Source organism: Myotis nattereri (assembly GCF_964212035.1).
Source record: "Myotis nattereri genome assembly, chromosome: 5".
Taxonomy (NCBI): Eukaryota; Metazoa; Chordata; class Mammalia; order Chiroptera; family Vespertilionidae; genus Myotis; species Myotis nattereri.
In genome coordinates, this window is record NC_138080.1 from 75,250,725 (window position 1) to 75,262,872 (window position 12,148).

The following is a 12,148-nucleotide window of genomic DNA, read 5'->3' on the forward strand; positions in this document are numbered from 1 at the left end:
TCCAAGTTCCTCCCATTAGGGATTGAAGAAACGTTAGGTGTGTCCCTGTTGACCCAGAGCTTTGACTCCAGGCAGACAGCAGAGGGCAGGAGGTGCAGCTTGAGTGGAGCCACCTAGTGGTGGCTCTACTGCTTCAGAATTAGAGCCTGGTGCGCCCCTCCTCCCCGCTTCCCGGAAGGAAAAAGGAATCTGGTAACATTTCTAGGAGCCTGTGGGGACAGCCCTGAACTGGCCAAGTGTGTTCCCAGAGACTGCCCCCCGCCACACACACATATTTGGTGCGTGCAAAAGGTGAGCTGGCCCCACAGAATGACTACAAGTCCCCTCTCAGCTGCCTCTACCATGGGCCCCTGCAGCTAAGTCAGCTGAGCCAGCACAAGCTGGGCTGTCATTACAGGGTGGAGAGAGGCGGTCCAGGGCCTTCAGGGGCTATAATTACCCACCAGGTCCAGGACAGGCCCTCATGGTCGACACAGGGGCCCTATACTTTGGCTTCCCTTACCACCCTACCCTCCTGCCTTCTGTCTTGGGCAAGAAACATCTAGACTAGTGCAAATGCCCAAAGGGACAGAAGATAGTTAGGTATGGTACTTACAAATCTTGATATTTTGATGCACAGAGTGTAAAGCATACTTTTTAAAATTATTATTACTACAATATATAAGCCCTCTGCACCCCCTGCCCTTCCCTCTTTCCCCAGCCTTGAACCCAAATTGAGGCTGGGTGGGGCTTAGAAATGGTTGTGGGCGAGGTGATAGTCGGGAATAGCTATTGGACATCTGACTTAGCTACTGTTTAAAAGGTTGGAAGTTCAGTGGTTTGACTATTTTTCCAGGCCTTATCAACATGTCAGGAAGCCAGTAGAAGTAGAGGAGAGGGAAGAAATGAGAGGTGAGGCTGCAGAGGTCTTAGGGGCAGATCACCTGAGACCTCATGGACCACAAAAAGGGGTTTAAGTATGATGGTGAGGGTAGCAAGGCAGCACTCCAGAGTTAAGGTCAGAGCCCTAGACAGTTTGGTTCAATGGATAGAGTGTCGGCCTGAGGATTGAAGGGTTCCAGGTTCGATTCTGGTCAAGGGCACATGCCAGGTTGCAGACTCGATCCCCAGTAGGGGTCGTGCAAGAGGCAGCTGATCAATGATTCTCTCTCATCATTGATGTTTCTCTCTCTCCCTCCCTCTCCCTTCCTCTTTGAAATCAACCATATATATATATATGTATGTATATATATGTGTATATATATATATATCTCCTATATAATAAAAGCCTAATATGCTAAGTGTCCTGTCATCCATTCAACCAATCAAAGTGTAATATGCTAATGATATGCTAAGGTTACTCAACCTCTCGCTATGATGTGCACAGACCACCAGGGGGCAGACGTTCTGACCAGTAGGTTAGCTTGCTGCTGGGATCTGGCCAATCAGGACTGAGTGAGACAGACCAGACACGCCCTGAAGCCCTCCCATGGTCCCTTTCCGGCTGGCCAATGCCCCCCATGTCCCTCCCAGGCCCCAATCATGCACTGGTGGGGGTTCCCCTGCCTGGCCTGCGCCCTCTCGCAATCCGGGACCCCTCAGGAGATGTCGGAGGGCCAGTTTCGGCCCAATCCCACAGGCCAGGCCAAGGGACTATATATATATATATATATATATATATATATATATATATATTTTTTTTTTTTTTTTTTTTTAAAGCCCTAGCTGATTTGGCTCAGTGAATAGAGCATCGGCCTATGGATGGAAGGGTACTGGGTTCAATTGTGGTCAAGGGTATGTACATTGGTTGCAGGCTCCTCTCCAGCCCAGGCCCTATTCAGGGCATGTGCAGGAGGCAACCAATTGATGTGTTTCTCTCGCATCAACATTTCTTTCTGTCTTTCCCTCTCTCTTCCACTCTCTCTAAAAATCAATGGAAAAAATATCCTCTGGTGAGGATTAAAATAAAATAACAGAGTTAAGATCAGGGAGGAGCAGGAACTGATTTGGGATTTAGGAAGAGCACCCAGTCTGCCTACTGCAGGGGTTGGGGGAGAAGGAGGGGCAGAACCTGGAGGTGAGTGGGAAGGGGCTGCTGCAAAGTCTAGATCAGCGTTTCTCAACCTGTGGGTCGCGACCCCTTTGGCGGTCGAACGACCCTTTCACAGGGGTCGCCTAAGACCATCCTGCATATCAGATATTTACATGACGATTCATAACAGTAGCAACATTACAGTTATCAAGTAGCAACGAAAATAATTTTATGGTTGGGTCACAGCATGAGGAACTGTATTTAAAGGGCCGGAAGGTTGAGAACCACTGGAGATGAAAGCTGATGGTGCCCTGGCCAGCATTGCTTAGTGGTTAGAACGTCAGCCCGCACACTGAATGGTTCGATTCCTGGTCAAGGGCATGTACCTGGACCCAGTAGGGGGTGGGGTGGGAGGTAACCAATTGATGTGTCTCTTTCACATTGATGTTTTTCTCTCCCCCCACCCCTTCCTCTCTCCCATCCACTCTCTCTAAAAATCAATGGAAAAAATATTCTCAGGTGAGGGTTAATGTAAAAAAAGAAAGAAAGAAAGCTGATGGTGACCTGAACTGGGGAATGATAATGCATACTGAGAGAAGTGAGTAGGTTTATGAATTAATAAAGAGGAAGGACTATGTCCATTTGTTCATTCTCATTCAATAAATACTCATTGAATACTTTGCTCCCAATTCTGCACTCCCTCTTCAAAATGAGGCCTCCTCCTCACCCAGAATGGGGTCTTTGCCCCCCTTGGATCCCTCAGCCCTGTCGCCCCTGAGCAGGCCCTGCTGGAGGAAATGAGTGGCAGCCCCCACAATGCAATGTGGCCACCCCCAGAGAACACACCAGCACGCTTCAGGGTTCCAGACTGACATGGAATCCTAATCACAATGTCTGGTTTCCTTAATTGCCAGACTCCCTCCACTACAAGGTAACCACCTGTGTAATGATGGTCTTGGCATTAACACCACCCTTATTCTCCCTGTGCCTCATTGCCCACATTAGCTGCCCGATGCACTTCCTCTTGCGATAGTAACACATGTTTGTAAGTCACCTTGTATCCTTTTTGGAGTGAGACGGGTGTCAGTCAATCTGTCCATGAGTGGCCCTAGCCCAATCAAGGTGTGTAAATTCTTTAGTGCACAAACTGTGGGTTCCATTCCTATCACACACATTGAAGATTTGCATATTCATTACAACAACTTGCCAGTAGATGGAAATAAAATGAATTAAAAGGGGGGGTATCCCTTGCTTATTTGTACAAAATCACTACCTCCACATAATCACAGGAGCCTGTCACCTGGCTGGTTGAGGCCTGCGTGTACCTGCTTCAAGGGCCCCAACCCCTCTTGTGGGCTCTCTCCTGCCTTCAACTAGTCTGCCCGTATCAGCTCTGGTTGTGGCTCTGACTCCCCCAGTCCCTTGAGTAGACACCATCATTCAAACTTGCTGGTGAGCCCTGTGTTCTGACCTTGTGGGACACTGCCAAGGATTCTGACCCACCCCGGGGAGGCCAGGGCCCTCATTCTTCTAGAGGCCCTGACTACCTCACACCACATCAGACACATCCCAACACACCCACGTCCTGTGTAAGTGCACTTATATTTACCCAGTAAGAACATGGCTCTGATATAATGATCTAAGGTTACATCTGCTAGCATTTAGTATTTATATTTTCTTTTTTGTGGTTTTCTAAATGTTTTTCTGTTTCCAGGTTTTGCATGAACCTGTGAGAAGCTTAATGATCACTGCGCCGCTAGTGCCTTGACAAAACAACTTGACAAGCCTTTGTTGGGAGAGTCCTTACACACTCGACACACAGGCACACTCACACTCACACACACTCACACACACACACGTGCTCGCGGGTGCACACGTGCACACATGCACTCAGAGATGTGTGTGCATGCATGATCTTGTGGAACTTGGCTTCTCACGTGAGGAGGAGGAGGGTCTGTGCTCTATACTCTGGCTCTGCCCGTAACCATGACTCTGAATCAGAAACTCTGATGTTGCTTTGAACCAGAATCTGACCTTATCCCTGACCCTGAACCAGCCAGTTGAAGTTTGATATCAGGAAAGTGTCCATCTCCATCATCTGCAGGAATTAGGGCCTCAGGAAAGCAGGGATGGCTTGGACAGGGCTTCTCCTGCCTGAAGAGTGAATGACCCAGACAGCTAAGGTGGGGGGATGGCTTTCCCACAGTGGCTGGGCCATCAGACCCTACTGTACATCAGCAACCTTCAGGGCAAGCAGTGCCCTCTCGCTCCAACAGTCACCCAATAGCTCTAGGCCAGGCCTCATCAATACCTGGGATTTCCTCTGCAGTCCATGCCCGGACCCCAGCAGTTATATGGTTCCCGCGGGAAGGACTGAGAACACTTTGGGGGATTCTGCTGCTGTTCTGGTCCTGCTAACCTGCATCTGCAAAAATGATGTGGCCAGCAGAGGGCGCATAGAGCCCATTGTGGAACACCCTGTTAGAGGACCAGTCCGGGTCTTGCTGAAAGAGCCCCTCAGGAACTGATCCTGTGCGCTACCCCTCAGGCTTGCCAAGGGTTAGCTGGGACCTTTGCCTAGAATTCTTAAGCATGAGCAACTGAGGCAGATAGGGGTGTTTACCAGGCACTAGGGAATGACTCAATGCTGGGACCTGTAGTGAGAGGGTCCCAAACCCATTACTCAGCCATGGGTGGCAGGGCCCTTCATAGCCAGGTAGGTTGGTTTGCAGCCTCACTAACAAAGGGGTAGAATGCAGTGAAGTTAGGTAAGGAGATGGAGAAGGCCATCGACCAGACCCAGGATACCTAGACTATCCTGGCTCCTGTTGAGATGAACCCCTTAAAGAGAGAGTTCAGAGGAGCAAGAACAAGCAGTCCTCATCTGGGTTTCCCTGCTGCTTTGAGCCGCTTCTGTGATTGGGCAGCTAATGTGTGGAGCACTCTCCTTGTGCCAGGTGTGACCTAACACTTGACAGACATCTGTGCTGGATGGCTTCTGCTTGTCCCTTCAGATCCCCCCACCTTCTCCTCATTCCACTCTGTGTCCCTGGCTGCCGACCTGTGTGGATGACATCAACAGGATCTCCTCCCCTGTGACTTCTGATTGGGTTTAACCCATTGGCAGTACCAAGAACAGATCAGCTGGAGAGAGGAAGTGGACTTTGGGGAAGTTGCCCGAGGCCTACTGGAGAGTCTGGCTCAGCGACTTGTCTGGCCTTGGGACTACCTTTGAGCCCCCCCGGCCATGCTGAGGGGCAGCCAGGCCATCTGCCCTAGAAGAGCTTCCACACTGGATCACTCAGCTCAAGGCCTCTGAAGCCCTCTACACTCTATACCCCCACTTGTTCATGTTCAGTCAGTCCATAAGCATTTGCTGACACCCACTCTTTGCTCAGGCCTAGTACCCAGGACACAGACACAGAGATGAGTCAGACAAAAATTCTTCCCCCACGGAGCTTATGGGACATTTTGGAGGGTGGGGGAAGAGAGGGGAGCAGGGACACAGATAAGGAAACGACAGTAAATCCTAGGGACTGAGGGAGACTGCAGAAGAAGGTTCTCACTGCTGAGTGGACGGTGAGTGGTTCTCATCCAGAGGTCAGCCAGGGCTACTCTTGGGGGTCCGAGAGACTGAAGGAGCACAGCCTGGGAGCGGTAATGGCTAATTCTCTTGGAGGTCTGTGGTAGCCCACTTTTCTACTGGGTTTTCTGCATTTTTCTTACCAATTTGTAGATTATATATATTCTGGATATAAATCTTTTGTTGGATTTCCTCTCAGACATGACTTTTCATCTCTTCACTAGTGTCTTTTGATGAATAAAAGTTATAAATTTTTATCAATCCAATATATCAATCTTTTGTTGTTTGGTTAGTGTTTTCTATGTCCGGTTTAAGAAAGCTTCGTCTATCCAAAGGCCATAAAAATATTTTTCCATGGTCTCTTAAGAACTTTTATTGTTTTAACTTTCATAGTTAGGTCTATGATCCAGCTCATTGTGCATAATGTAATGAGGACTCAAGGTTCAAATGTATATCCACTTGATCCAGAACTGCTTCTTGAGAAGACCATCCTTACCTCACTAAAATGTAGTAGTGCCTTTGTTTTAAATCAAGAGACTGGATATATGTTTGTTCTGCAATTTTCTTCTCTATTAACTTTTTATGTAGGCATTCTTTTTTAATTGCTTAGAAGTTTTCCCTTAATATGTAAACTTAACTTACTAGAGGGGGTGTGCAGGAGGCATTCAATCAACATTATTAATGTTTCTATCTCTCTCTCCCTCTCCCTCTCTGAAATCAATAAAATAATAATTATTTTTTAAAAGGTAAGAGATCCTTCTTTTTTACTGCTGCATAGTATTCTATGGTATAAATGTACCATAGCTTTTTTTTCTACTCATCTACTGATGGGTACTTGGGCCACTTCCAGATAAATATGTTTTTTATTAATTTTTAGAGAGAGACAAGAAGAGAGAGGGAGAGGGAGAGATAGAAACATCCATGAGAAAGAACCATTGATCGGCCGCCTCCTGCATGCCCCCTACTGGGGATTGAGCCTGCAACAGAAGATGTGCACTGACTGGAAATGGAATTGGCGACCTCTTGGTACATGGGACAATGCTCAACCAACTGAGCCACCTGAGCCACACCGGCCAGGGCTGGTCCTGGTTTTTAGCATGTCTCATCTATATATACTAGTATAAAAGGCTAAGTGATCGACCATACATCCATCCAACTGTCCGACCAACTGGCTAGTACATATGATGGGCACTAGCAATCCTATATAATAAAAGGCTAATACACAAATTGACCAAAAGGCGGAACAAACAGTTGCTATGACGAGCACTGACCAGCAGGGGACAGACACTCAATGCAGGAGCTGCTCCCCAGTGGTCAGCACGCACCCACAGGGGGAGCACCGCTCAGCCAGAAGCCGGGCTCATAGCTGGCGAGCACAGCAGCAGTGGCAGGAGCCTCTCCCACCTCCACAGCAGTGCTAAGGATGTCCGACTGACAGCTTAGGGGGAGTGGGCCTAAGCCATCAGTCAGACATCCCCTGAGGGCTCCCAGACTGCGAGAGGGCGCAGGCTGGGCTGAGGGACCCCCGAGTGCACGAATTTTGTGCACCGGGCCTCTAGTTTAAAAATAAATGTTGATACATATAAAGCTCTCACTGGCGACAATAGCATGTGACCAACCAGCTGGTACATGGATTCAACGGATGATGCTGAAAAGGGAAATTTTCCTATAGAATATCTTAATAGTATTACTCCTTTGGGAATGCCGTGTCATAAATTAAAATTGAAAGTAAGTGCAATCATCATGCTACTGAGAAATCTTAATAGCAAATGGGGTCTTTGTAATGGTATTAGATTTATTACCAAAAGATTGCAACCTAACATAATAGAAGCTGAAGCATTAACAGGATCTGCAGAAGGAGGGATTGTTTTAATTCCAAGAATTGATTTGTCCCCGGCTGACACTGGCCTCCCATTTAAATTAATTCGAAGACAGTTTCCCATGATGCCAGCATTTGCAATGATTATTAATAAATCACAAGGACAAACTCTAGGCAGAGTAGGAATATTCCTACCTGAACCTGTTTTCGGACATGGTCAGTTATATGTTGCTTTCTCTCGAGTTCGAAGAGTGTGTGATGTTAAAGTTAAAATTGTAAAAGTTCATCACAAGGGAAATTAGTCAACACTCTGAAAATGTTTTTACTCTTAATGTGGTGTACAGGGAGATATTAGAATAAGTTTAATCAATTTATCAGTCATTGTTTTTATCAATGTTGTTTTTGTATCATGTTTTTGTTATTTTTATATCATGTCTTTGTTGTTATATCATGTTGTTGTTTATTAATCAATTTATCAATCATTGTTTTTATCAATGTTTTTATATCATGTTGTTATTTTTATTATTAATCAATTTATATATTCTTTTCATATACATTTTACTAATTTTTTTCATCTCTGACACTTCTATTATATAGAGTGAATAGTGATATTAAAATATTTTGTATTTTAATGTTATAATACTATATATTATACATACTATTTTGACATGTAATTTTTTGCAGTAACGTAATTACCACACAAATCTTTCTTCTAATTAATTTCCTTTCAATGTGCACAGATTCATGCACTGGGCCACTAGTAATTTTATTTTGAATAAAACACATTTAGTGAAAATTGGTAAAGCTCTAGGTGATGTTATCTTCATCCAAAAAAAAAGAGAATTAAGTTGTCTCCTGGCAGGCAGGATGCTGATAGATCCCCTTCCTCCTGTGGAGGCTTGGTTTTATGCTGTATTTTAGCTAGTGTAGCTTGGGCGTTTTGTCCTAGCGTAAAACTCATTTCCAAGATGTGGCTCTCTCTCCTAGGGTGTGACTCTTTAGGACTCAACTAAAAATATGGCTATTTACCAAGGCCTCTCCACCTGAGCAGGATTTGAATTCCAATTTGTCTCCCAAGCACTTTGTAACTGCTAAAATCTCTGCTCAGTTCTTTAGTCTCCAAGTTGCTGCTTATAATTAGGCCAATAAATCCAGAGGAATGTGTATACAATTATCGGGCTCCTTCTCTGTTGTTTCCTCTTTCTATAATCGCCCCCCCTCCCCAAGTTCCAGCTTCTTTGGCATCCCTGAACTTCAACCCCTCTATCCTCAGTCTATTAAGGTGGATGCTTTCTTCTTGGTCCTTATTCCCTCATATAACAATGTGAGAAATGTCCCCAGGAAGAAGTCAGGGTAAATGTGGAGCTCACTACAGGCTATTCCCTTTCCTTAGGGATCATAATCCTTCAATTCTTACCTGTATCAGTTGTTCTCCAATGCTCTCAAATAGTTGTTTTATATATTTTGTCCAATTTTTATAGGTTGTTTTATTTTTGCAGGAGGATTAGTCTGATACAACCTACCATCATAACTAGAACTGGAAGTGCTGTTGTGTGTGGTTTTGTTTTGTTTTGTTTTGTTTTGTTTCAGTCCAATTCTAATGGCAAATTAGAAAGAGGGTGGGTAGGCCCAACTGGCCCAGCTACTTTCAGCTAAGGCTTGGATTCTTGGGCATGTGAAGCATCAGATCCACATCCTGAATTAGGGCTCCTTGTTTTCCTGTCCTTTTTTCCTTTTAAACTTTTATTGGATTCCAATCATGACTGAGGAATTGGTCATAAACTTACTTCCCCACCACAAGCAATGGTAAAACTAGATAAAAGATTTATAGCAACTGATTACAGTCATCGGGCATAAAATAGCTTTCATCCTTGACAGAAAGGAAATACACAAGGTGAAGTCCATATTCAGTAAAGTCCTTTGTTCGGTACACTTTCAAAACTATGGCAGAGGGAAGGGAAACCCAAAGCAAGCAAAGGTCTCACTGGGAGGAAGAAACAGGGATCAGAGATAGCGGATGCTGAGGTGGGGCAGGGTATCAAAGATGAGGGAGCTTCATGGAGAAGGGGCTCTAGGAATCTGCATGGAGGTTTTCTGGACGTTCCTGGATTTTCTGGAGGCACAAAGCAATATCATCTGCCAATAATGATTGTTTTGACTCTTTCTATTACTTATTACACTTATTTCATCTACTTATCCTTTTTTTTTCCTCCCTTTATTGTCCCAGTTAGGACCTCCAGAGAAACACTGCACAATACTAGTGAAAGGGACATTGTTTGGATCCTGACGTTAGTGGGAATTTTAGAGCAGTTGGGGGCGAGATCAGGCCGGCAGGGGAGGGCAGTTAGGGGCAATCAGGCAGGCAGGCAGAGGCAGTTATGGGTGATCAAGCAGGCAGGCAGAGAGGTTAGGGGCAATCAGGCAGGCAGGCAGAGGCAGTTAGGGGAGATCAGGCAGGCAGGCAGGTGAGCGGTTAGGAGCCAGCGGTCCCAGATTGCCAGAGGGATGTCCGACTGTCGGTTTAGGCCTGATCCCCAAGGGGTCCCTGATTGGAGAGGGTGTAGGCTGGGCTGAGGGAACCCCATGCCCTGTGCATGAATTTCGTGTACCGGGCCACTAGTTTTAACATAATGTGGAAGTAAATTTATTATATTCACAAATTAGATGGACCTGCCATTTTCTTTGCAGAGGTTGTCTTGGTGTTAGGATAATAAACAGATCTTCACCGGGATGTGGAAGCTCTCCAACCCTCTCGCTCTGGAACGTCACGGTTCTCTGAGGAAGAATGCTAGTGCTCCTCCTCTGGACCAACGATGCTTCACGTTTTAATGCCCAGGATTGCAGCTCTTTGTGGTCAGCTTGTCTTAATCCTAGACACAACTACTTCTAGGGGCTTGCTGGTCCCAGAGTTCTGGGCAGAGCCCATCCCAATGCATCTCTAGTCCAGATCCACCATTTCCCCTTCCTCTTCCCTGAGATAAGACAATCCTTGTTTAACTCTCAGCACACAAAAGTCCTCATTATACATTCTGTTGGAGCAATCCTGGCTTCTCATGTGGGAGGATATGTCCCCTCCTGATCGTTAGTCAAGTCCACCTTCCCACAAATAGGGTGAGCTCATATGCAGCACACAATCTGATCAGTAATCCTCTCAGTGGGGCTCATGTCACACCCATGCTCTTGCCATTGTGGGTGGGTATGAGAAATGTGGATGTGTGGAGTTCAACCCCCAGCACTTGGTCTGCACAGCTATGGTTCTGGCCTTGGAATGGAAAGTAAGTGAGAAAGAATTTGGAAGATTCTTGGAGGCCAAGAAAATAGCCACCCAGGACATGAGGCTGACTCATGGGTCCTACTCCAGCCCATTTCCCCCACAGGCCTGGATCTGGCTCTTTCTGCTCTAATCCCTGTGGCCCCCTGCACCTGGATTCCCAGACCCAGGGCCAGCTGGCAGCTGCTACACTCTAGTGGCACAGCTCTGTTCCACTCTCCCAGCAACACAGGAGGCCAGCTCACACCAGGTGGCCATGGCCAGGATGTTCCACAGCCAGGTCCGGAGGTGAGGTCAGTCTAAATAGTCCCTGCCAACCTGTGACTCAGCCACGAAGGCACCACTGGGCAGTGCTGGGCACCACTGGGCAGGGTACTTCACCAAGACCAATCGGTGACTAAAGGAGCTAGTGCTGCAGGGGAGAGGGTGGCCATAAGAGATAGAAAGGAGGTGGCTGGGTAAATGGTCTGGGAGGACAGGCTGGAGACAGCCTTATGCTAACGGGACTCCTGAGGAAGCTTCGCTGTCTCCCCCAACCTCATTGTCCCCATGATCCCTCAGAGGCAGAGGACAGAAGCCTATTCCACACCAGTGAGAAATTCAAGCAGAGTGGGATTCTGTGGAGTTCCATCCTGAGGAGAAGGGCCAGAAAGCCCAGACTTTAAATCTTTGAAGTTATATTCAAATGAGGCTATATATTTTGTATATGTATGACAAACATTGTTCAATACTCAGGCCTATGCATAACCCATAGACACAGATAATAGTGTGGTGAAGGCTTGAGGTAGAGGGCAGATTCAGGCCAGAAGGGGTCAAATATGCCCACTCTCCCAGGCAGCATGCAAGGGAGCACCCAATCAGACTGCAGGTGAGAATGACCACTCTCACCCAGACAGCACCCAAGAGAGGAGGACCACCCTTCACCCAGCCAGCACCCAAGAGAGGAGGACCACCCTTCACCCAGCCAGCACCCAAGAGAGGAGGACCACCCTTCACCCAGCCAGCATGGGCCACAACTCCCTGACGCAGTCTAGAATTAAGGACTGACACTCTGAGCCCAGGCCTCCCCCACCACCCACAGCACCAGCAGCTGTGGTGGAGCCCCAGGGGGGACAACCAATGAAAGCTGTCTTCAAGCTGGGCAGCCTTATGAGGGGATCCCAGCTTCTTCCTCTGACCACAGCCAGGGCTAGCAGGGGGTGGCTAGAAGAGTCTTCAAATTTTTCTTAAAATTCCTATGCTGTACATCAAACACCGACAAGCAGTGAATCAAAAAAACACAAGTGAAACCGATATAAATGTTTACAATACTGGAAGTGGACGGCCCAACCCAGCCAGTGTGGAAGGGAGGAATTCCATTCACCCTGCCAGAGGGCAAGAGAGGACGACAATTCACCCAGGCAGCGTGCAAGGGCCTCAAGATTAATATAGATGCACACGGTTCAAGTCTGATTTAGCATTTCT